The 24,981-nt window shown below is 44.1% G+C and overlaps 1 protein-coding gene and 1 long non-coding RNA gene across 6 annotated transcripts in view; one reads left to right on the forward strand and one right to left on the reverse strand.

Annotated features, from left to right (window-relative positions):
- LOC147020169 (kinesin light chain 1-like) overlaps positions 1–1,074 on the reverse strand; it is a 114,140-nt gene extending 113,066 nt beyond the window's left edge. For 2 of the 4 annotated variants that reach the window (XM_085895243.1, XM_085895245.1), the window contains exons 1-2: positions 838–1,074; positions 669–725 (exon numbers count right to left, since the gene is read on the reverse strand). The gene's annotated coding sequence lies outside the window, so the exon portion shown is untranslated. Of the gene's footprint in view, positions 1–668 lie in introns of all 4 variants that reach the window. The other 2 variants (XM_085895244.1, XM_085895246.1) reach the window with 2 other exon arrangements.
- A 706-nt stretch (positions 1,075–1,780) lies between these two features.
- LOC147020171 (uncharacterized) lies at positions 1,781–21,557 on the forward strand. 2 transcript variants are annotated; one of them, XR_015061675.1, is made up of 2 exons: positions 1,781–1,957; positions 17,029–21,557. It is a non-coding gene; the product is annotated as an uncharacterized LOC147020171 (long non-coding RNA). The 2 variants fall into 2 exon arrangements; XR_015061674.1 differs by lacking the exon at positions 1,781–1,957 and adding an exon at positions 12,315–12,495.
- Positions 21,558–24,981: the final 3,424 nt, after the last annotated feature.

A 24,981-nucleotide genomic window follows, 5' to 3' on the forward strand; every position in this document is an offset into this window, starting at 1 on the left:
ATCATGATATTCACAGCCATGTGATAGTTATAATGATATTCACAGCCATGTGATAGTTATAATGATATTCACAGCCATGTGTTAGTTATAATGATATTCACAGCCATGTGTTAGTTATAATGATATTCACAGCCATGTGTTGGTTATAATGATTTTCACAGCCATGTGATGGTTATCATGATATTCACAGCCATGTGTTAGTTATAATGATATTCACAGCCATGTGATAGTTATCATGATATTCACAGCCATGTGATAGTTATAATGATATTCACAGCCATGTGTTAGTTATAATGATATTCACAGCCATGTGATGGTTATAATGATATTCACAGCCATGTGATAGTTATCATGATATTCACAGCCATGTGTTAGTTATCATGATATTCACAGCCATGTGATAGTTATCATGATATTCACAGCCATGTGTTAGTTATCATGATATTCACAGCCATGTGATAGTTATCATGATATTCACAGCCGGTTTCTCGTCCTCTACTCCCCACATTGAAGGATAATGCGGAACCGGCGTCACGAATCCGACCCGTTACTCCCAACCTTTGACTATTGAGTAAACACAGAGCGTGTAATATCTCGCATCGCCTTACACGACATAATCTATCCACATCATCATCGTGCTATGGATAAAATAATTATGAACAACTCACCATGAATGAAAGCATCGAGCAAGCTGGAAACACTCGACTTCCCGTTACCTCAGAGCACTGCGGATGATTAGCGCGCCAAGTCGACGCACCACAGACAACGAACACTCAAAACCTAAAACATATTATCGCAACTCGCAACATGTTCACATTTAAATAATACCGTACTCACTCAATAGAAAGGTAAAAATACCAGAAAATAAAAAATCCTGTATTATTTGAAAAATAAACCGTGAAAGGAAAGAAGGAAAAAAAATGAAAAAGGAAATCCACGAAAGGACTTTTAAAACGGAGAAAAGGATAAACTATTAAAATAAGAGCGAAAGGAACGACAAGACGAAGCAGTGTTAACCAGCTCGACGGTGCCTGAAGCCCGACATGGCGGCGATACCCAAAATGCACCACGCCCTCATCAGTTAGAGCGGTAGTTGCCATCGCAACGGTTACTAAGTCGAGCGCCGGACGGCCGGCCTCACGAGAGCCGTCCAACCTTCCTCGTGTGTCTCTATCCTTATACACAAACACTTTAGTACAACGACAAAGGATTCCGCCGCCGTCTGTGCGTCGTCGAAGTGCCTTCGCTGGGTCCGGCAGAGAACCATGAATAATGGACCTTGAATGCACCTGATCCCATGATGTAATGTGATCTTAGTTCCTGGAAGCTTCGGCGTTCGAGCACAGCCGAGCTCAATCGGGCAAGACGTCCATGGTGTTGCTGGAGGGACGACATCACATCACTGCAGTTGGCATCTCTCTCTCTCTCTCTCTCTCTCTCTCTCTCTCTCTCTCTCTCTCTCTCTCTCTCTCTCTCTCTCTCTCTCTCTCTCTCTCTCTCTCTCTCTCTCTCTCTCTCTCTCTCTCTCTCTCTCTCTCTCTCTCTCTCTCTCTCTCTCTCTCTCTCTCTCTCTCTCTCTCTCTCTCTCTCTCTCTCTCTCTCTCTCTCTCTCTCTCTCTCTCTCTCTCTCTCTCTCTCTCTCTCTCTCTCTCTCTCTCTCTCTCTCTCTCTCTCTCTCTCTCTCTCTCTCTCTCTCTCTCTCTCTCTCTCTCTCTCTCTCTCTCTCTCTCTCTCTCTCTCTCTCTCTCTCTCTCTCTCTCTCTCTCTCTCTCTCTCTCTCTCTCTCTCTCTCTCTCTCTCTCTCTCTCTCTCTCTCTCTCTCTCTCTCTCTCTCTCTCTCTCTCTCTCTCTCTCTTCGTCAGTGTTCCTCGGTGAAGTCGAAACAGCCGTTCGCTGGGGGAGCTGCATCTCGGATCACGCAATCCTGTCAATGGCGAACGTGAGGGATGTCCATGAAGTGAGCACCAGGGGTATTGCCCATATTTTTTACAAGGTTAGGTGGAAAATAAGTTAATGTGAATGCAATGGACAGACATTATATGTGAAATAGCTTCCTCCTGTGTCTTGGTTCTTTCCAGGTAACATATTCTAATTTCTGGTGATTAAGGCCACCCACGGTCCTGCCAAAATGTCTGACCAATCCATTTTATCGATTGAAACGAAAGACAATGATGTACAACTTGTTATTGTACCTTTGGTTTAAATCACAAATCATGTTCTACAACTCAATCAATATTTACTATCACTCTACAGGATTATTTTCAGAATAAGTACCTTGTTCCATGCTGACACCTCACTGCTTTCCAAACTATAACTTAATGTTTTTCCATGCTTGACCATTCTACTCGATGCAGGACAGGCTGGACCCTCTACAAGGCAGACTATCCCTCCTCTTCCCTCCACAAGGCAGACTATTAGTCCAGCAGCGTAGTCTGATATTTCAGATCAATTGTTCAAATTTGCATAAAAGCATCAAAATTGTTACACATGTAAAATAATGTATTCTGAACAATTCGAGATATGGAGCCACCCGAGATTTGGCTGACCAAGGCACAATCTCGGGTGGCTCCATATCTAAAATTGTTCGGAATACATTATTCTACATGTCTACCAATTTTGGTGCTTTTATGCAAATTTGAACAATTGGTTTGCAATGCTGCAGTACTATAACCCTCCTCTTCCCTCGACAAGGCAGACTGTCCCTCCTCTTCCCTCGACAAGGCAGACTGCAGCAGCATCCGCCTTTACCAATTGAGACATTATAAGCAATTGGTCAACTATCTGGAGCATATCATTTTATGAAGGAAATCAAATGGAAGGCCAAATACTGCGTTGCAGGCATCATAAGGAACCCGAATAAGTAAAGAGCAAACAGGTAGAGATACATTCAAAGTACACTGCCCCCGTGCCAAATAAATAAATAACTTGAAGGGCACTCGGTAGAGCGCATGCTTCCGCCACGCAATGCCTGATCCACGAGAACATATCGGGCCCAATACATTTTTGAAATATCATGCTATACAGTACAATATCGTTTTTGGCCCTATCTCTCAGCTGTTGAATTAATACCAGGTGGGGTTAACTCGGCCTGTCATCCTTCCGAGGTTGGCAAGATGTGTGCCCAATAGCCAAGGAGACTGCTTAGGCAGCACAAACGCTCTGCACAGAGTATGGCCCCAATCTCCTCCTCCTCTCAATGGTGAAGAATCACTTTAAAAAATTTAATAATCCTCGTATCCAGATCCGGATTCGGATCTACACCAAAATCGAACCAACTTGTTCTTGCCACACACCCATCCTGTCCACCGATATATCTTGCTATATATCATTTTTGGCCCGATCTCTCAATGGTGATGAATCACTTTACAATTCTAGTAGTCAGATCCGGATTCGGATCTTCACCAAAATCGAATCAGTTCGCCCTCGTCTCACACCGAACCTGTCCACAAAATTTCATCCGGATCCGTCTACAACTTTTTGAGATATCCTGGACACAGTCAGACAGACAGACAAACAGACAGACAGAAAGGGGTGAAATATCCTCCACCTTCGGTGGTAGAGGTAAAAATAAAAAGAGTGGGGAGAGAGGTGAGGGGGAGCATACCAACAGCAGGGTAGAGGGACAAAATAGGAGACTTTGATGAACAAGAGTGATAATTGCTTTGCAATATATGTCCCTTACCAATGTGATATTTTCTAAGTTCAAAAAGAGTATAACTGTGAAAAATTGATGAAATGCCCTGAAACATAAACTTTTTCTGGAACTTATTATAATAAAGCCATGTCCTAAGTTTCAGTTGAATATGTTCATGGGTATGGGAAAAATGTTTTTTAAAAAAACCACAGGTGGGACAGATGGATGGAAAGGACAGCAAACCAACAGTCACCTTCGGTGAAGCCAGTAAAGGCCCAATAAAGGACATGGGGAAATCTGAGAGCAAGGGAAGGACACAAGGGGTGAACAAGCTGGATATAGATGCAAACTCTCAATCACAAAAGTGGAAGGGAAAACTGGGGAAGAATCAGAAAGCAAACTAAAAATAGAGAGGAAAAAGATGGTGAGGTAGCAAGGGATAACCTAAGATAGTGGTGAACAGCTTGGAGCCCTGGAGGGAAGAATGAAATTGAAGTGGCTGAGGAAGTTGATTCCAGAGACAGGAAAAAAAAAGGAACGAATGAGTGGAGGTGTGTAGTGTGGGAAAAAATTTAATTAAAGATCATGGATTGGTTAAAATATCAATTAGCCTGAGAAAAGCTTGTGTGTCAAAGATAATTTAATAAACTAGTGCGTGCCCATAGATGCATGGCCGTACGTGCAAACAAACAAACCAAAAAAAACTTTCAAACCGCGTGCCAGAAACAACAACCACACAGGCTGTTCCTTCGCTCTCATATCCCTGTACGTGCGTGCCCGTATGTGCGTGGCCGTACGTGCACAAAAAAATATAAATAATAAAACTTTCAAACCGCGAGCTAGAAACGACAACCACACAGGCTGTTCCTTCGCTCTCATATGCCTGTACGTGCGTGCCCGTATGTGCGTGGCCGTACGTGCACAAAAAATATAAATAATAAAACTTTCAAACCGCGAGCCAGAAACGACCACCACACAGGCCGTTCCTTTGCTCTCGCATTCTCGCGACAACCACACTTCCACACACAGAGTGAATTAAAATCCAAATTAAAATCAAGTTTACCTCCCTGTCTTTGCTCGCCATGACATTCGCTGCAATGTAACCGGCACGGCCCGTGACTTCATCGTCGGCCGGCCGCGCACTGGCCTACGCAGCCATGCCTATGCAGCAACATGTCATGTCATTGGTTGGTAAATAAATGGCCATAACTTGGGAAGGACTTGCCCGATTAATATTGTTGTAGATTTCCACCACTCCGGCGTGCGGACGACTGCCTTTAGCCCACTTGCGGTCGCGCGCGCCCACCGAACGTGGCAATCTAGTCGTAGCTTCCGGATCAATGCCGAAACACAGCTACGGGTGTTTTTAACACACCATAAACCAGCCAACTCTTCTGTCCATGCGCTACAGGGTCAATCGCCGAATTGTCGATGTACCTAATTATTTGCGCGGACAGAAATGCCGGGAGTTTATTCCTCAACGGGACCTGCACGAAAACGTGACGCTTAAGCAGCTCGTTCCGGATGCGATTGCCAAGCAGTTTTATATCGCCAAGTCCCGTCGGACCAGATGTACGTTTCATCGGCTTATAATCAGCCAGCTATTTATTCCGAACGCAATTATGGCAGTCAATGGCAGTCAATGGCAGAAAGAGACACAATGAGCAGGTGACATTCAACAATGGGGAACATTTATTTGAACACAAGCAATGCATTAAATGGGGGGGATGGGGAAAAAGACATGAGCAAAAACCTACAGCCGATATCTATTCTGCGATGTACATGCACTCACAACAATTCTACTTAAAGGACAAGGCGCACAGACTTTCATCCAAAACCCCACAACAAAAGAACAGGGCTCATGAGCCTTTATAGTTGCTCGGAGCCAGGATGACCGAAGGGGCTCTGAGAGAACGAGCGGGCTACCTAGCCACCCTCTTTGTGACTCGATGGGTCCTGGTTCGGCGACCATCAGTGTCTCTGCCCGCACTCCAACCTCCGAACTCTCCAGCTCCCCACACCAACTGCAACTCCACCACACCAGCGCAGCGCGAACTCGAACGCTCTCTCCAAGCATTCTCCCCGACTCCACTCAACTCCCTTTGTCTCCAACTCCAACTGGTGTCCAACTCAGAACAGCTCTGACTCCAACTCAGAACTCAGAACAGCAAATCAGAGCAGCTCTCCACTGCCTTCGAGCTCCCCACACCACCTGCTCTTCTGTTAACGGCGAGCGAACATGGCCCTTTATAGTCCCCGAGGCTTTCGCTCCTTCACCTTCGACCCTTCACCCCCGGCTGGCTCCGCCCCTGTTCGTCTCCTGATCCGGTTCTTGCCGTCAAACGTGGACGTGGTGGAAATCACCGTCTTCACGCAGACGTGGTGGAAATCATCGTCTTCACGCGGACGTGGTGGAAATCATCGTCTTCACGCGGACGTGGTGGAAATCACCGTCTTCACGCGGACGTGGTGGAAATCATCGTCTTCACGCGGACGTGGTGGAAATCATCGTCTTCACGCGGACGTGGTGGAAATCACCGTCTTCACGCGGACGTGGTGGAAATCATCGTCTTCACGCGGACGTGGTGGAAATCAACGTCTTCACGCGGACGTGGTGGAAATCACTGTCTTCACGCGGACGTGTTGGAAATCACCGTCTTCACGCGTACGTGGTGAAGATGGTGAGGAGATGATGGCGGTTTTGGAGAAGATGGTGAGGAGATGTTTGTTGAAAATAAAAGACGGAAAATAATAACACTACCTCAAAGATTCACAGCCCGGCACACGAACAAATCCCGTTATACATCGGAGGGCAATTCTAACCTGGAACACACACTTACCGAAATAACACCTCTGGGGAACCTGACTGGTGTTCTGTGAATTTCCACAACCGTAACACTATCAAACCTTGAAAAGGCACATCTCCTCAGGTCCCCAGCAATATAGCTGGCAAGTTTCAATTAGATCGGACCAGTGGTTATCGAGAAACAGCGGTCACACACACACACACACACGCACGCATGCACGCACGCACGCACGCACGCACATAGTCACACACTGCTGGAATTATAGATAGATATATTGGGAGAGCTTTAGCAGAGAGATTCGTCTAATGTAAGTGAATTCCTTTGTGCCTTTAATTATTTTGTCTAAGTTCCTAAGTTCTGGAGAGGGGAGAGAGGCCTCTGCCTGGTGGACAGTAAGCACCTGGTGGCAAAGGGGGATTAGAGAAAAGGTAAGAGACCTTTTAAATCTCTTATAAGGAGGTGAATTACTGTGGCCAAGTCGTTTGCCCCACTTCTCTCTGTCGACGTTCCACAGACCCGAACCAAAATTTAAAGGTAGGAATACAAGATTGTTAATTGTATAAAATAAAGAGGATCCGGGGATAGTGTTGGGGTCGCCTGACGTGGGGAGTAAATACTCCGTAAGAGGCAAGGGATTTATAGTTCCTTTAGTTGGTCTAACATCTTGTTAGGTTGTGATTAAAGTGTGCAGTCACAGGCAGTGGCGGGAGGCGTTGCGCAGAAAGTTGTAAAACTGCCAAGTCAGGAAACAGCATGGGCACTGCAAAGGAAATACAAGTTGCTGAGTCATGGGTTGGCGGAGTGGCACAGGTTTTGCTGGAGGGCTAGTGACAAGGGTGGAGTAGTGAGTGCACCAAGGTTGTGAGAGCCGAGGGCATCAGGGTTATGAGAAAGTCGCTATGAACTAAGCAATAGGAAAGTCAAAAATTAAAGTTTGATTTCTGATGACTGACTAGCACTTGAAGCAACTGTAAAATAAGGAAATGAGAAACCACCTACGAAAGACAAAGGATAGCGATGCTCCTGCTAGCGGGTCAAATGCTGAATATACGTATAAAACCTATGGATCAGGTGCTTCAAAGGACATGAAGTTATTGGCGGAGTGGACCGAAAAACAAAAATTAAACTTCCCTGAAAGAGGAGCATTTAACCGGGATAGAATAGAAAACCTAAGAAAGGAACTGGTGGAGAGAAAGATAAAACCACAAGAAAGCTAGTGGATTGGAAAGTATTTGGTAGATGGGCCAAGGAGAGCCTCAGAAGGGAAGAGCAATCGAAAAACACAAGCATAAAGTGGAGCTTAAAAGATGCGCAAGCCACCCTTAAGGAGGTACAGAAAATGCTACCGGTAACAACACCCTCCACTCAGCAGGGAGCTTGGGGAGGAAACATCCAAATGACACCACAGGTAACAAAGGAGAGTACGACCTTTAAGGCCGCTGGGAATCCCTACAAAGAAGTGGCATTAGAAATGCGGAAAACAATTAAAGACAGTAAACCGATGGAGATGGGACCTGAAAAGTTGTGCCCAATGATTGAGCAAGTGTTGTGGAATCTGCAGACTGGTCAATCTGACACCCGCTTCGTTCATTGCCAATGGAACCAGAGTGATTTGCAAGCTATAAAAATGCAGATAAAAGATTATGAAGACAACCCAGAGGGTTTGTGGAACAAATGTTGCATTACATAAACGCAAATAAGGCAAATCATGACGACATGGCCAGGCTTATGGCAACAGTACTACCGGTAAGAAAATGCCGAAAAACAAAAGATTTAGCAGGGTGGCCTGATGTCTCACCGGCAAGAGAAACTAAAAGACAGTATAATGCCTGGGTATAACATCTACTTGTCCACTTGAGAACAGCCATAAGCCCACCTGAGATAAACTGGGGAAAAGGGACAGGCTGTCAACAAAAGGAGGAGGAAGAGCCAGAGGAGTTTATGGATAGGTTGCGACAAGTCAGTGGCAAATCCAGGGGGGTTTCCTGGTTGCCCGGAACCCCCCCCCCTTCCCAACTAAAAAATATTTACCATTACAGTGGCAAACCCAGGGGTTCCCTGGTCACCCAGAACTCCTTCGAGTATGTCATATAGTTGCTAGTATGTCATATTGGCACTACCATCACTCAGTTAGGTCTCACGAGTCATGATATTTAAGATTGAAACTTGAAGTTTATTGAATTAAAGCTATTTTATTTTTAGTTATGCATTTAAATATTAAATTGATTAACTTTTATATATTTTTGCACAATACGTGCATATCAAAGAATATGTGAATGTGCATTTATTTGAAAGCTGCAATAAAGTTTTCATAACGGTCATATGACTTGGATTTTCTGTTATTTGGAACCCCCCCCCCCCCACCCAATTCCTGGATTTGCCCCTGCAAGTCATCGTTCAATACTCAGGGCTGGCCGCTGCAGCAATACCTGATGGTTTATTGATGAATTTGTTTGAAGAGGGATTGCTGCCACCGATATCAAAACAGATAAAGCTTGTGAAAATTGGGTGGCAGGTGGAAACACCAGCTCAGGTACTAGCCGTGGCAAAACATTGCTTTGAAGCAGCAGAAAAAGAAAGAAACCATTAAAAACGAGAATTTGCAAATATTATGTTAATGGTGGAAGACTTATAAAGAAAGCAGCAGAAAGAGAGGCGAGAGGAGGAGAGCCGTTGGGGTCAAAATGATTATCCACCATGGCCAAAAAGAGGAGAGATTCTGACAGCCCCGCATATATACTTAGCGGAAGAATCCAATGATGACGATGTACCAGGATTCCCTCTCCCGATTGGACCAGATTTAAAAACAAAACCAAAATGGAGGGAAGCAAAAAATAGTGACCGAACACAGCCGCGAGGGCCCCCTTTGGGTCCACATGTTTGTTATAACTTTGGGAAAACGGGTCATTGGAGAAGGAATTGCCCATATAACCAACAGCAGGGCCAGAATCCCCAACCACTATACAGGGGACAGTCGGGAGAGAACTGACAAGTGAAACAGCAGGAGAAGCGGTATTGACAGTGTGAGAGCGAGTTGACATCCGTGCTGCCACGACTGACCGCAACCCCTTCAGATGAGCCGACCTTAAATCTGAAGGTAAATGGGAAAGACATTTCATTTATAGTGGACACAGGCGCTACTCGCTCAACAATTAGAAAGGATGCTCTGCCCACCGCACCATTATCACAGCAGCGTGCTAACATAGTGGGAATTTCTGGCGTAGCCAAAAAGACTCAAGTTACACAAAAACTAACTGCTGAGTACGGGCCTTCAGAGGCACATCACACTTTCTTGTTAGCAGCAAATACACCTGTAAATTTATTGGGGCAAGATTTTCTTTGCCACTTGGGGTGCATGGTGAGATCTATGCCAGATGGGGTGTATTTAGATATCCCAGAGGTTAAAGAAGCAGACCGAGAGATAACTGAGCAGAACTTAACAGAGTTGAAAACAATACCCAACTTAGTGCTTTGATTGGAGTCTCACCACGAAAATACAGCAAAATGGGAAGAACCCATGCACTGTACAGCATTCTATGATGTTTCAGGAGAGGAAGAAAAGTATTGAGAATCCAGTAAAAAGCACAATAGGAAAGGAGTTTAGCATAGAAACAGCTGATCACTGGATGGGAAAAGAGGGAGTAGGATTGGAAGTAAGAACTACACAAGAGCAGCATGACATGATGCAACAATCTAGAAATGTAACGCTGCACATTACATTGATAGTCACTAAGAGACTTAGAGCCCAAGAAATTGGGCCGATGGGTTGGTTACATAACTAAAAGGATTACCAAGGAAGTACTTTTGTCAGGTAGAGGGCAGAAATCTGTATCGCATTGAAGGGGGTTGAAGGGTACATGTGGGAACAGCCTCTCGTGGACTTTTTTTGTGCACTCCCAGCGGCCTTAGGCCTAAGTCACATTTGCCACGGCGTCGTGGGGTCTACAAAATCTATGGCCACAAGCAATTATAGGGCGGCCGCAGTATTTCCACGGTCACACAATGTAGCAGTCACACATGTTTTTTTTATTTTTCGGGGAGCCGCACGGGGTATTTATAAATTGTGGAGACCGAAAACGTGGGGGTGCCGTACGGTCTTTGATTTGATGTCGCACGGTGACCAAGGGCATTCCTGTGGCGGCCATATAATTTTCAAGGCAGACGCAAGGTGCCTGCAAGGCGACCGCAGGGGGGCCCTAAGGCGAACGTGCGGCCAGATGGACGGTAACGAGTGGGTTCTTTTTTTTCTTTTTTTTTTTACCAGTTCTTTTGTTTCAGCTTGTCGAATTGCTACGGCGAACGTAGAAATGAAAAAAGTTAAAGCTCCGCGCTATAATCCCACGGCGACCCCTACGGCCTGTAAAAGATAGCCAAACGGTGTAGGGCCACCCTGAGGCCACCACAGAAACTCTGCGGCTGCCACACGTTTCTGTCAATTTAGAGGGCGTATGGCCGCCGTATCCTCGCCGTAGAGCAAATGTGACTTAGGCGTTAACAACATTGCCGTTTTTGAGCGGATAAGTAAGCTTCCATTTAGAGAAATGTTATCAAGGAACGAGAAAGAGGGGCTGTTGACACAGGTACCTGAGATATAGCACAGGTACCAAAACTAAGCCCCTGCCCCACATTAAGTAATATCCAATCTCGGAGGAGGCTAGAAAAGGGATCGCCCCAGTAATTTCAGCTTTACTCGAACAGGGAGTCATTATAGAAACTGTCAGCAAATGTAATGCACCAATTTTTCCTGTTATGAAGCCAGGGAAACAGACATGGTGATTTGTACAGGACTTGAGAGCAATTAACAAATGTATCATATCGATTCACCCAGTAGTGCCAAACCCAGTGACTATATTTGTCATCGATACCATGTAATACACTGTGCTACTCGGTGATTGATTTGTGCAGTGCATTCTTTTCAGTACCAATTTACGAAGGCATCGCAGAATCTGTTTACCTTTTCTTATGAGGGGGTGCAATACACTTGAACGGTGTTGCCACAGGGGTTTGCTAATAGCCTGCCATTGTTCTCGCAAGCGCTCCTTAAGGATTTGAATGATATCGCACTTACCGAAGGGTCTACTTTGGTGCAGTATGTAGATGATTTGCTGATTTGCTCAACGTCATAAGAAAATTGTAAAAAGGATAAACTGACCTTTATGAGAGCATGAGCCGATAAAGGCCACAAAGTGTCTAAGGATAAGTTGCAGCTTTGCGAAACCCCGGTAATGTACCTAGGACTGTCAGATGGCAGGGTGCGAGCAATCTTGAATGTCCCAAAACCCAAAACAAAGAAAGCAATGAGGTGTTTCTTGGGGATAGCTGGATATTGCAGACAATGGGTAATTGATTATGCAGTGCTAGTTGGACCACTGTTAGATAAGATGCTGGACAAAGTGCCAGAACCAATAGAGTGGACACAACAGGCTGAAGAGAATTTTGGTAAGGTTAAAACAGCTGTCGACAATGCCAACCTTGGGCTTGCCAGATTACGATAAGACGTTTTACCTATACACTCACGAAAGAGATGGATTTGCACAGGCAGGACTAACACAGCCGCATGGTGATAAGATGCGTCCGTTGGTGTATTATAGCATAAAATTAGACCCGGTAGCACAAGGGTTTTCACCCTGCTTACGGTCAGTGGCTGCTGCCTCGTATGCAGGACAGGCTACTTGCCAGATCGCAATGACATCGCCGTTAGTCCTACAAGTCCCACACTGTGTAAGGTCTGTGTTGTTAAGGGTGAGAAAACAACACCTATCGGCAGTAAGAGCAATGATGTATGACTTGGTGCTAATTCAAGCAAAGAATATAGTCATTGAACGATGTCCTGCATTAAATCCATCGTCTTTCATGCCAATTGCAGACGATGGGGAAGAGCACAACTGTGAGGAGGCAATGAAGGAGACCACTACTTCCCGAACAGATTTAAAAGAAATACCGCTACAAAATCCCAAAATAATCCTTTTGTGGATGGTTCATCAACAAGAGCAGCGGATGGGTCGCTATTATCGGGAGATGCAGTGTGCTCTCAAAGTGATGTTTTGGAGAGTGGTAAGCTGCCCTGGCATTATTCCGCATAACAGGCAGAGCTATGTGTGCTTATCACGGCATTAACTTAGCTGAGGATAAAAGCGTAACCATAAATACGGATTCCCAATATGTGTACGGGGTGGCACATGACATAGGAGTACTTTGGAAGGTAAAGGGATACATAATATCATCAGGTACCCCAGTAAACAATGGTAAATTGATAGAACTGTTCGAAACTATTCACTTACCAAAACAAATAGCAAGAATAAAGTACCGAGCACATACGAAACAAAGAGATGTGGTCTCGAAAGAGAATGCTTTCGCTGATGCAGCAGCAAAACAGGCGGCACAATCACAACACACAGCAAATATGCTCGCCAAGGAGAAAAGTGAGGAACGGGCGCCGAATACTGATGATATCACAGCACTACAGTAAGCCACTGAGACATGTGAAAGAGCCAAATGGAAGAAAACAGGATGTTGCTTTGATGCGAAAACAATGCTCTGGTTTTCAAAGGAAGTTAAGATAGTTGCTCCAACGGAGCTTTTGCCATGGCTTGCTGGTTTAGCGCATGGAAGTGGCCACATGGAAGTGGTCAAGGAATTCCACTCGCAGGTCAAACAAGCACTGCGGGAACCGGCTGAGGAGGAGCACCACGGCATCCAGCCGGGCAACTGGGTGTACATCAAGGTGTTCAAGTGGAAGAACGTGCTGAGGGCACATTGGACAGGACCTCACCAAGTACACCAAGTACAGGACCCCACACAGCTGTTAAAAGTGTGAAGGTAAATCATCATGGATTCATGCATCTCATTGCAAAAGATCATACAGGAAACTGTAAGGAGAATAGAAGAAAACCGTAAGTGGGAAAAACATTACCAAAGGTTTATGACATGCGTAGCAGTGTTTCTAGTCAGCGCGTTCATAATCGTGATAACATGGCTGGAATGCCAGGAAGAGCAGAATACTCGGTAAGACCAGAGCAGGGGAAACAAGGAATGGGTCATGATAGAGTAAGAAGAGCAAAGGGAGATCAGCATCGGGACCGACTGCATGACCAAGGAGTGTATAGGATAAATACCTTTTTGACCCTGTCACACAATTATGCAATGAAAGAAAATAAGACGAAGTGTTGAGCATGTGCCCACCTCCTGCACTCCTCAAAGACAGGATTGCCGTTAGCGGTGATCCCATTTGAAGAAATTTATTGTGGAGCCGGATGGTACCATAACCTTGCCTTGAATCAAACAAGTAATGAGCCATGTATGAACTTTGTGAGCGGTTGGTATCCTCCTTACAATTTAGTGAAGAAACCTCCGTGTTTTATGATTTCGTACAAAAGAGATGGGTTCTTTGGCTTAATCTGGACGAACCTTAGCAGCGAATTTTATGCTGGAAACTCTACTTGCAATTCTTCAAGAGAGATAAATGATATGGATGATAATCGGAAGGGCAAAAATGTAACTTATGCTAAAGTCGAGTCACATGGTACATACTTTGTATGTGGGTTTAGGGCCTATCCTTGGTTGCCACACAATTGGACTGGGTCTTGCTACTTGGGTGATGTGGTGCCACACATCTGCCTGACCACTAACTCACCGTTTGAATGTATTGTTAAGGATTCAGCGGTGGCGGGATTCGAACGAGTGCGTCAATCACTGTCCGTAACCAGTTTGGGTTTTTGCACCCTACTTTAGATAGCCAAATATTATGGATTTGGCGCCACCCTAACCACCGCCGTCTCCAGGATTATACCGCCGGCTGGCTCAGCACAATTTTCGGGTCACGCGCCTCGAATCTCGATACCAACGTACACCTGTGCCTTGCCAGCTGGGGGAATAGATCCCCGTTACAGACTGGTTTTGTCAGATACCGAGCGAATTCTGCCAGTCTGTAACCATTTTGGTTTTTATATCCAAATCGAGCAGATCGTTCCTCGGTGCGGCACAAATTAATTCAAAATAGCAACTTCATACAAATTAGCCAGATTTATTGGGGACACATCGGGGAAACACAACACAAGCAAAGCATTCACGACAATGTTATAATTAATCTATAACCCGTTCTTAACTAGGTAGCTACGGATTACGGGTTTCGAAGGGGACCCTAATGAGATAAACCTTAAACAACATGCAGACAAGACATGGACAGCATGCAGACAAGACACAGAGTACTTGGTGATGTTTCCTGGACGTGAGGAAAGTGTCAAAGGCATGAATGTGGCTCGTAACAAGCCGATGTGCACAGATTCGAGCACCCAAGCTCAAACACGCCGCGTGGCAAAATGGCGCTCGTCCATGTGTCGCAGCCCTCACGCATGCAGCCTCGGCGCGTTCAGACCCCGCGAGGTCGACTGCACCAGAGCGAAAGATCCACGGTGGTATGCTCCAGCTGGCTTTTCACAAGGTCCAGCATACAAGTCCAGGCCTGGCCTGTTCACCAGATAAGGCCAAATCGGGGTGTTGGGCTCCGCAGGTGGATTGACAAACGTGTCGAGCCATGAAGTGAGTAAGGACAGAGGCTCCATGGTTAGACGCAGGTTGAAACTGTCGATCACCTCCTCATAAAGTCGATCGCCGACTCACACAGCAGCCAGTTCCTCTCGACACAGATTGCAGCCTCCCACTAGTCGTTTCTATACAGCAGAAATCCTCACTCGACACTCAGGCTCTCTTACTCCCTTGGCAGATGGCAGACTCTACCCTCAGGTTCAGGCCCTTCCTCTCTTACAGATCGCCGACCACTTGCACCGCGAGTTACTCCCTCAGCAGATTGCCGACTAACCCTCAGGTTCAGTTCCTCCTACTGCCGATCGCACACTCGACACTAGTCGTTTCTCTGTTGCCTCCCTGGAACTCGCTCGCCTCAAAGGCGACTGCTCAACTCCGCACTCTCAGTTTTACCACCTTTTTTTTCCGGCGCTCCTGCAGTTTCCCTCTCGCCTCTCGGCCGACTGCAGTTTCACTTCTCCCTCTCGGCCGACTGCAGTTTCACTTCTCGCCTCTCGGCCGACTGCCCAACTCGGTGCTCTCAGTTTTACCACCTTTTCTTTTCGGGCGCACCCTCCACCAAGCCGACAGACACTCCTCCCTTCAGTTTCACTTCCTTCTCAAGGCCACTCCCCCTCAGAGCAATGGGCGGGGACTATTGTCCGGAGAAGGAAGGAAGAAGAAGAACCTCTCGGTCCACCAGCAACGTACCAACGATGAACAGCCTCTCACACCTCCCGACACACATGTAGCTTCCATTTGCCGAACAACCTGGCTAAACATGCATTTAATGGGGGATCTGGGCTAATCCTATATTTAATAGCACAGTAAGGGCCATTTCCGCAACAGTATTATGAGATGGTAAAGGGGAATTTTAGAAGGGGATTTCACTGAGATGATAATCTTTCCCTGGTATGGGGCATAGGCTGCTGATGATCCAAGCTGCTGATGGCTGTGATAAAGTCAACACCAAGATGATGGCCCTGCACACAATGACCATGCAAAATAGGATAGCCCTGAACATGATATTGGCAGCCCAAGGAGGCACATGTGCCTTTATTGGAAAGAATGTTGCACCTATATTCCAGATAACTCTGAAAAGATCCATGACGTGGTGCAGTATGTAAGAAAGGAAGCTGTCAAATATCATGATTATACGAAAGGATGGGAGCTCGGATCCTGGCTAATAGATTGCTTGGTGGAGGGGAAGCATAGATTACATATATATATATATATATATATATATATATATATATATATATATATATATATATATATATATATATATATATATATATATTTATTGTTCATTGGACATGATATTTGTTGCTGTCATTATCATAGCGTGAATAAAGACAATAATCGGTGTGTGTGTGTGTGTGTGTGAGTGTGAGTGTGAGTGTGAGTGTGAGTGTGAGTGTGAGTGTGAGTGTGAGTGTGAGTGTGAGTGTGAGTGTGAGTGTGAGTGTGAGTGTGAGTGTGAGTGTGAGTGTGAGTGTGAGTGTGAGTGTGAGTGTGAGTGTGAGTGTGAGTGTGAGTGTGAGAGAGAGAGAGAGAGAGAGAGAGAGAGAGAGAGAGAGAGAGAGAGAGAGAGAGAGAGAGAGAGAGAGAGAGAGAGAGAGAGAGAGAGAGAGAGAGAGAGAGAGAGAAAGAGAGAGAGAACATTTCCCACAGTGACAATGATGGTGGCGCATGAAATGTTTCTTGACTGACCATCTTTGAGTGACCATGAAAAGCAAGAAAACACAGAAAATGAAAAACCTCATGTAAAATCTGGTCTAGACACAGTGTTGGTGGAATTTTATGGAGAAAATGAAAATACACACACGTGCCCCTGAGATTGATGAGAGCCCTTTTGAAATAATTCAACAATTGTTGCAAAAGAACCAAAAACAGTTAGATGATTGTGATGAAGGGATATGGGTCAATAAAGAAACTTTAGAAACTGAAGGGCAAAAATAATTTGAGCAGCTTGCTCAAATAAAGGATGATTAATATATTGGGAAAAGGTGATTGCCTGTTGGATGTATACGTTTGGTGTGCATTGGGTTTTTTTTCTTACAGGTTGCCTCAGCACCCAAACTCTGTGGATAAGATGAGCAGGGGAGGTGGTGGCACCCTAGGGTGACATTCACTTGCTGGAATGTTAACCCACCATGGAGCGCAAGTCTGGGTAATGCTGTGGAAGCAGACCCTGCCGCTAGCTGAAGACAAATTAAAATTTTTGTAGGTTTGTCATTAAAGAAACAAACCTTTGTTTTGCTCTGTATGAACAAAGTGGGGGAAATGTGGAAAATAAACCTTGGTTAAAGTTCATGTACTGGTTAAAATATATATTAGCCTTAAAAAGGCTTCTGTGCCAGAGTGAATTTAATAAATATATTGGGAGAGCTTTAGCAGAGAGATTTGTCTTACGCAAGTTAATTCCTTTGTGCCGTGAATTATCTTATCTAAGTTTTACTGGCCCACACATACCTTGACCAAAAGGTTGCTATCCCATACTCCCTTGTCCAGGCCAGCTGGACCGAGGACCATTTAAGGGTTTTTTTCATCCAGTTTTCATGATTTTACTTTACAAAACCCTTCTGTTCTTTGTCAAAGCCTTACTGCAGCTCGTCATAGTTTAATTAGTTTTCCTGGAAAATAATGGTTATAGTATAAACCATGCCTTGCTTATAAAGATATACATAGACCATGTAACCACATATAGCCAGGGACTGGCTGGATTTACAACAGGCTTTCACTCCACACGTGTCTTTTATTTCAATAAACAATCATAATTGGACGATAAAGTCTTTTCTGTTTTATAGGTATCCAAAACTTCCACGACAGTAGCGAGTCTGGATTTTGGGAGTTTCACCAGAAGGGAGATATTGGCAGATTGGTGTGAGCCCTGCAAAAAGTTGGGTAGAGGTGGAGGGGGGACAGAGCCTGGAAAGGGCAGAGGGTGCAAGACCAAAAAGGAGGCAGTAGAAGACAGAGGGACCACCGACCTGTCTGCAATGGAGATATGATAGGCCAATAGCCTCAGCTTTATTGTGGGAGATTCCAATTATTTTGAAGACCTTCCTTTCCATGGAGTAAAGCTGAGCAAAAGTGTGAGGCAGGCATGCCAGCAGAGGGGAGAGCAGTATTCCATCAAGCTGCAGATGAAGGCCTTGTTAGTAGATTAAGCTCAGATATGCCAATGAAAGACTGCATTATGGAGGATGCACAGTTAGTTTTGGAGGTGAACTTGGAAAAGTGATTTGTCCAAGAAAGATCATGGCCGATGGTGATGTCCAACAGTGTGAGTGACTGAACTACTTCAAGGGGATTGTTAAGGAAGTAGATGGGAGGATTCATCAGATGGTCTTTTCAGGAAAACAGAATGAAAATGCAAGATTTGTCAGAATTGAACAACATACACTAAACTAGATGGTATTCATAGAATACTTACCCCACACAGTCTTGAAAAGGGCTTGGTGCAAGCAGGAGATGAAGGGGGATGGGGGCGGGGGCACAGGCAGCTAACTATCCTGGGACCCAGACCTAATAGGGGCCTTCAATGATCTCTTCAATTTTTATTTTTTAAATAATCATCGTTTGTGATGATAAAACACCTGGAGCAACTTTATTTTGTCTCCCCCCAAGACACTCAGGGTGATTCGCCGGCATGCCATTGCCATGGACAGTGACACCATCTCTCATAAAATATACTACTGTGGGAACAGTTTACATAATCACAATCGCGGTAATGCCAAAAAGTAATACAGGAGTGTTGGCCACACCCCATCCCAATGAAGTTTGTTAAACGAATTAAAATGTAGGAATAAGTGAATAACACCCCAATTCCCCTGAAACACAGCATGCGTTTCTGACGATAAGAATATTGAAACCGCCGTATACGTTCTTCAAAAAAAAAAGTACACACACACACACACACACACACACACACACACACACACACACACACACACACACACACACACACACACACACACACACACACACACACACACACACATATATGTATATATATTTGAAGGGGACCCGCATGAAGGGGGCCGTATACTTAGTATTGCCCTTCTGGCTCTCGGCAGCCCTGGGTGTAAGCCAACTCTTCTAGTGGCAAATTTGTAATTGCATCTACCGACACTGCCTAAGGTAAATGTTTACAAATTATACTTTGAAAAGTTTCAATGTACGTTCAATATGCACTTTTTCAAATGATCATGTAACATGTGGTGTAGTTTATATTTCTTCCGTTGAACGGTTTTCGATGTATGCTCTGAACAAAATGCGACACGTGTGTATGTATGCAACCAATTGCTTAATCCCACTTTTTGTTTCACATACATGGGCTAACAAATGTTGGATCAGCTTGTGATTCGATCTAGGTCTGCAGGGAGGGAAGAGGCTGCTGCTGCCTATCTGAGAATGAGGGATGCTACTTCAGAGGATTCATCAGAGATAGAGGAATTTTTTTTTTTTTAAAGAAAATCAATATCACACTGATCATTGATGAGGGTCAAGAACATGTTTAGGCCCAAGATACGACTTTGGGGCACTTCAGCTTTAACAGTGAGAGTAGGGGACAGGATCCTGTTGAGAACCACACATTTGTTGTGAGAGTGGAGGAAGTCAGTAAGCCATGAGAGGAGGTGGCCTTGTATGCCATAGGCAAAGAGTTCAGCGATCTTGAAAGGGTGCCAAACTGTATTAAATGCTCGAGATATGTCCAGAGAAAGAGCCCTGATATCATGTCTGACTGGGATTGAAGGCTTCCATCCATTGTTGGGAGAGCAGAAGCAGCATGTCCTTGGTAGAGTGACCCGGTCTGAATCTGAACAGCTGGACTGAGGTCAAGCCATTGAAGAAAAGGAAGGATTTGATGTGAACTGCAAGTAAGGTAATATTTCTTTAGTTGAGATCAGTAGGCCTATTTGCACTATGTTTATGTAAGGCAGTGATGTTGGCTGACTTCCAACCAGATTGACTAAGGGCAAATTACAGGGTTCATCCATCCATCCATCCATTGGGATCCATCCATTGTGCAGAGCATTGGTGTCACCTAAGCAGTCTCCTTGGCTATTGGGCACAATTCTGGATGCAAGCCAGATTGTTTTTGTAAATGATGCCTATGGTGTGGAAAATTCCATTAAAGACAGTGAGCAAAAACGTCATAAATCCACGACAGCATATAGAGATGGGTCCAGAAATGTGTACATGAAAACATCAGATAGGTTTCCTGCCACAAAGAACTTCCAGGTGCTGTTCAGCAATCAGGGAAACAAACAAAGGCTGCAAAAGTTTCTAAAGGATGAGTTCACCAAGCTTGTAAAGAATCATAGACAAATTGACTTTGTGTACTCCATCAGGCAAAATTGTTGGAACATCTCCTCCGGAGAAAGGATGGAAGAATTTGAAGGTAGTCACATTGAGGCGGACACAATGCTGTTCTTCATATTTTTGCAAATCCGAAAAGCAGGAAAAATGGAGAGTCGTGATTGATGCCAAGGACACAGATGTAGTGATTCTTTCTGCATATGTTGCACATCAACTGGAGGGCACCCTTGCTATCAAACGGAAAGACAAAATCATCAGCTGCAGAGACCTTTGCTCTGATGATGTAGCTGAAATATTAATCCCATTACACATCCATAGTGGATCTGATACAACATCTGGCTTCTATGGACATGGGAAAAACACAGTTTATGAAAAAGGAACAGGAACTCAGGAGGCACGCACTCTTTTGAAAGATGTTGGCAAAACACTTCCAGTGACACAAGAGGTGCTTCAGCAAATGGCCACATTCACTATTAGACACATCTATAATGACACAATCAGTAAAACGTTAGGTGAAGCCAGAGCACGGAAGTGGGGTCAGATGAAAAACAAGTCCACGTCCCGCATCCCACCAGATCCAGATTCTCACAATCTGCATATGACGCAAGTTAACTACCAAGTTTACATTCAACTAAACTATGACAAGCCGGATGCACCCCCAAATCCCACCAACCATGGATGGACAATGAAAGACGGTAGATGTGTGTCAGTGAGGTATACCCATGATGCACTCCCAAGAAGTTTACATGACTTGGTTGAACAAGAACAGACATTGTTGCATGATGATGAGGCTGAAAGTAATGATGAAGTTTGTTGCTCTGGAGCCAGCGACTCAGATCGTGACTGAAGGATTACATGTATGTGTTTCAATGGAGATTTCATTTCATTTAATTTACAACTGTAAAAACATTGCCACAGTCAAAATATAAGAGATGTTAATATTATTTTATTATGACTGTCTTAGATTAAAGACAGTTTGGACAGTGCATCAAACTTTGGTCAATGCAAATTACAAGAATACTTACCGGGAAAGCGTCACTTGCCGGGAATTCAGACAATTCATGTTTTATTTCCTTTTTCCATTGAAGAACTGTTGCTCTACAGACAAAATGAAGGAATGTTGATATTCTTTCATCATATTACTGTTCTAGATAAAGTACAGGAGGGACATACAAAAGAATGGTATAACCTACCTGAACAGTGTAAAAGTTGAGAAATTGATATTATGTACACATCATGTTCTGAAAATAAAGACAATGATTGCGTCCTTCTCTTCTTGTCTCAATTTGTTGTGCACTCCCACATATAAACAAACATTTACTTGCATGAAAAGATTCACTGCCAATAATATTATGAGAAGAAAATTGATTTTTTTCTATTTTCCAGATGTAACTCGACGACAATCTTGGATTTGGCCCCCAAAAAGTTATATTTCATATTTTTTTTACTTAACCCTTAAATATAAAAATCTAGAATGGTAATATACGACATCCTTGACCTTAAAAACATATATTTTGACGCAAAAATCATAAAAATCGGACATGTAGAACCAAAGATATGCAATTTTTGATATACTGGAAGTAACATGGCGGCCATTTTGAATTTTCGCATCTGGCCGAGTTAGCCCACATTTTCACGAGGTTCACCCCAGCTCATTTTAATCAGCACCCTCAAATTGAATAAAATCAACCTTCAAACCTTGGTCCCGGAAAAACGATCACGGGACCCTATTGTGGGAACTCTACTATTTGATTTTGGTGAAGATCCAGAACCCGATCTGAGAATTTTTTAATGTGATTCTTTACCATTTAGGGCTAATGCTGATATATAGCATGATATCTCAAAAAGTTGTAGACGCATTCAGACGAAACTTGAACAGGTTGGGTGTGTGACGAGGATGATTTGATTCCATTTTGGTGAAGATCTGGATCCAGATCCAGCCTATCAGTGGGATCCAAAATGTAAAGTGTTCATCATACCTTGGACAAATTTCCTGTTTCGAGTTAGTTGTACTATTTGCACTTGCAAGTGCTGGGGTGTTTGTCTGCAGTACATGACAGGAAAGAATCAACTTGAGTTTGTCTGAATTAATTTCAGCAAATTGACTGTACAACTATTAGTGTAGTAGATAGTAGAAAAATCGTGCAAATTATGATACAAGCATCAAATTTGGCATTTCTGTTCTGCAGGGCTTCCTGATCAAATCTGCCCGATTGGCCATTTGAAAATCCAAATTTTGAAAAAAAAAATTTTTTCAAAAAAATTTGAACTCACAGCTGGCTGAAATTCTTGAAGCGCAAGTGAACATCCCAGACAGAGAACCAAGGGGAGATCCAGTCATCATTGATGGCTCAGCACTTATCAATGCCCTACCTCCATGCACTTCAAAGATATTTGATGACTATGCTAAAAAAGACATCATCCCAAAGGTGGAATCCAATGGTGCCATGTACGAGAGGGTGGACGTAGTGTTTGATGTGTACAAGAAGTCAAGTCTGAAGTCCGAGGCAAGGTCGAAAAGGTGGCAAGGAATCAGAAGAAGAGTGACAGGAACCAGTAAGACCCCAAGTAACTGGAGAAGCTTTCTTCGAGATGACAGCAACAAGACTGAGCTGTTTCACTTCCTTGTGGAAAAGATGTGTGAAGCACAGATGACAAGCACAGTCATTGTCACAAAAGGAGAAGATGCCATTAGCAACACAAGGAAGTCACTGGATGCTGTGTCTCCATGTTGTCATGAAGAAGCTGACACTCGAATATTTGTACACGCCAGGGATGCAACGACGGATGGTAGCAAGTCCATTATCATTAAGGCTAATAACACGGACGCACTAGTCATAGCAATATCTGTACTGCCATCCTTACAGGAACTAGGTCTTGAGAACATGTGGATTGCCTTTGGCCAAGGAGCCAAGGCACGATGGATTTAAGTCCATGAGGAGGTTTCTGCAATAGGGCCTGAGAAAGCTAGAGGGATCCCATACTTCCATGCGTTCACTGGATGTGACGTCGTGTCTTCCTTCCACAGTAAAGGGAAGAAAACTGCATGGCAGACTTGGAACGTCTTTGATGATGTTTCTGAAAGATTCACCAATCTCAGCCAGCATCCAACATTGATTCGTGATCTTGACTTTTTTGAAGTTTTTTTTTTTTCCAAATTTTTCAAAATTTGAATTTTCAAATGGCCAATCAGGCAGATTTGATTGGAATCCCCTGGAGAACAAATGTGCCAAATTTGATGCTTGTATCATCATTTGCACGATTCCTCTCAAAAATTGCTGTTATCTGCCCCACTATATTCTATACACAAGAATCATGCTGCGGGGGTGACAGGATGGCCGAGAAGTACACTACCTGTCAGAAGTTTTAGAACACCCCCATTTTCCAGTTGTTACTGAAATTTAAGCAGTGTAATGTTTCAATGTACTCTGAAATTAAAGCATAGAACAAATAAACAAGTGCAGATAAAAAGAAAATCATGGAATCGTTTTGTTGAACACAATTTAATCTAAATTTTTGACTCGTCAAAGTAGCTACCTTTTGCAGATTTAACAGCCGAACATACTCGTGGCATTCTTTCTACAATGGAAACCAAATATTGTTCGGAAAGTTCTTCCCAAGACTGTTGCAGAAGTTCCCACAAATGTGTTGCACTTATAGGTTGCTTTGCTTTCACCCTTCTGTGCAGTTAATCCCAAACCAGCTCGATGGGGTTTAAGTCTGGAGACTGTGCTGGCCATTCCATGACTTGAAGCCTACCGTCTAGTTCTTTTCTTCTAAGGTAGTTCTGACATAGCTTAGAGGTATGTTTTGGGTCATTATCTTGCTGGAGGATGAACCCCTGACCAACTGGGCGGAGACCAGAGGGTATTGCACGGCGCTGCAAAATGCTGTGGTCGCCCTTTTGGTTCAGGGTGCCAGTCACTCTGTGCAAGTTGCTGACTCTGGATCCAGAAAAAGAGCCCCAGGTCATCACGCTTCCTCCTCCATGTTTGACAGTTAGTGTCACACACTGAGGAACCATCCTTTCGCTGACTCGACAGTGTAAAAAAATCTTTCGTGATGAACCGAAGATTTCAAATTTTGATTCATCGGTCCATAAGACCTTCTTCCAGTTTTCAGTCGTCCACTGGTGGTGCTTCATGGCCCAGGCAAGCCTCTTTTTCTTATTTTGCCATCTTAGCAATGGCTTTCTTACTGCCACTCGACCTGTGAAATCTGCAGCTCGAAGTCTTCTCTTCACAGTTAAAACTGAGACTTCCTTACTTCGACCAGTGTTAAGCTATGCTTGATGCTGCTGTCCTGTGATCCACCTATCACGCAAGCTGTTGATGTTCAGAAACTTCTCTTCTGATTGTGTTGTGGCTTTGGGTCTGCCAGACCTCTTCCTGTCAGAGCTTTCTCCAGTTTCCAAGTGCCTTTTGATGGTGTAGGAAACTGTACTCACTGACACCTTGACCTCTTTGCAATTTCTCTAAAGGAAAAACCAACACTTTTAAGGGTTATAATAGTCTGTCTGTCTTCCTTTGCTAATTGTTTTTTCTCACCATTATGATAGCAATATACTTCTTCCTGCAGTGCAATATTGTCCAAATAATGTTTCAGAGGTTGCAGCAACACAGTCTGTTACAACACTGCTTTATACAGACAGAGGGTTTGTAACTAATCAGCAAAAGTTGAGACACCTGT

The sequence above is a fragment of the Eptatretus burgeri genome, chromosome 9 (assembly GCF_056783735.1).
Source record: "Eptatretus burgeri isolate ZD-2024b chromosome 9, Ebu_testis_v1, whole genome shotgun sequence".
Taxonomy (NCBI): Eukaryota; Metazoa; Chordata; class Myxini; order Myxiniformes; family Myxinidae; genus Eptatretus; species Eptatretus burgeri.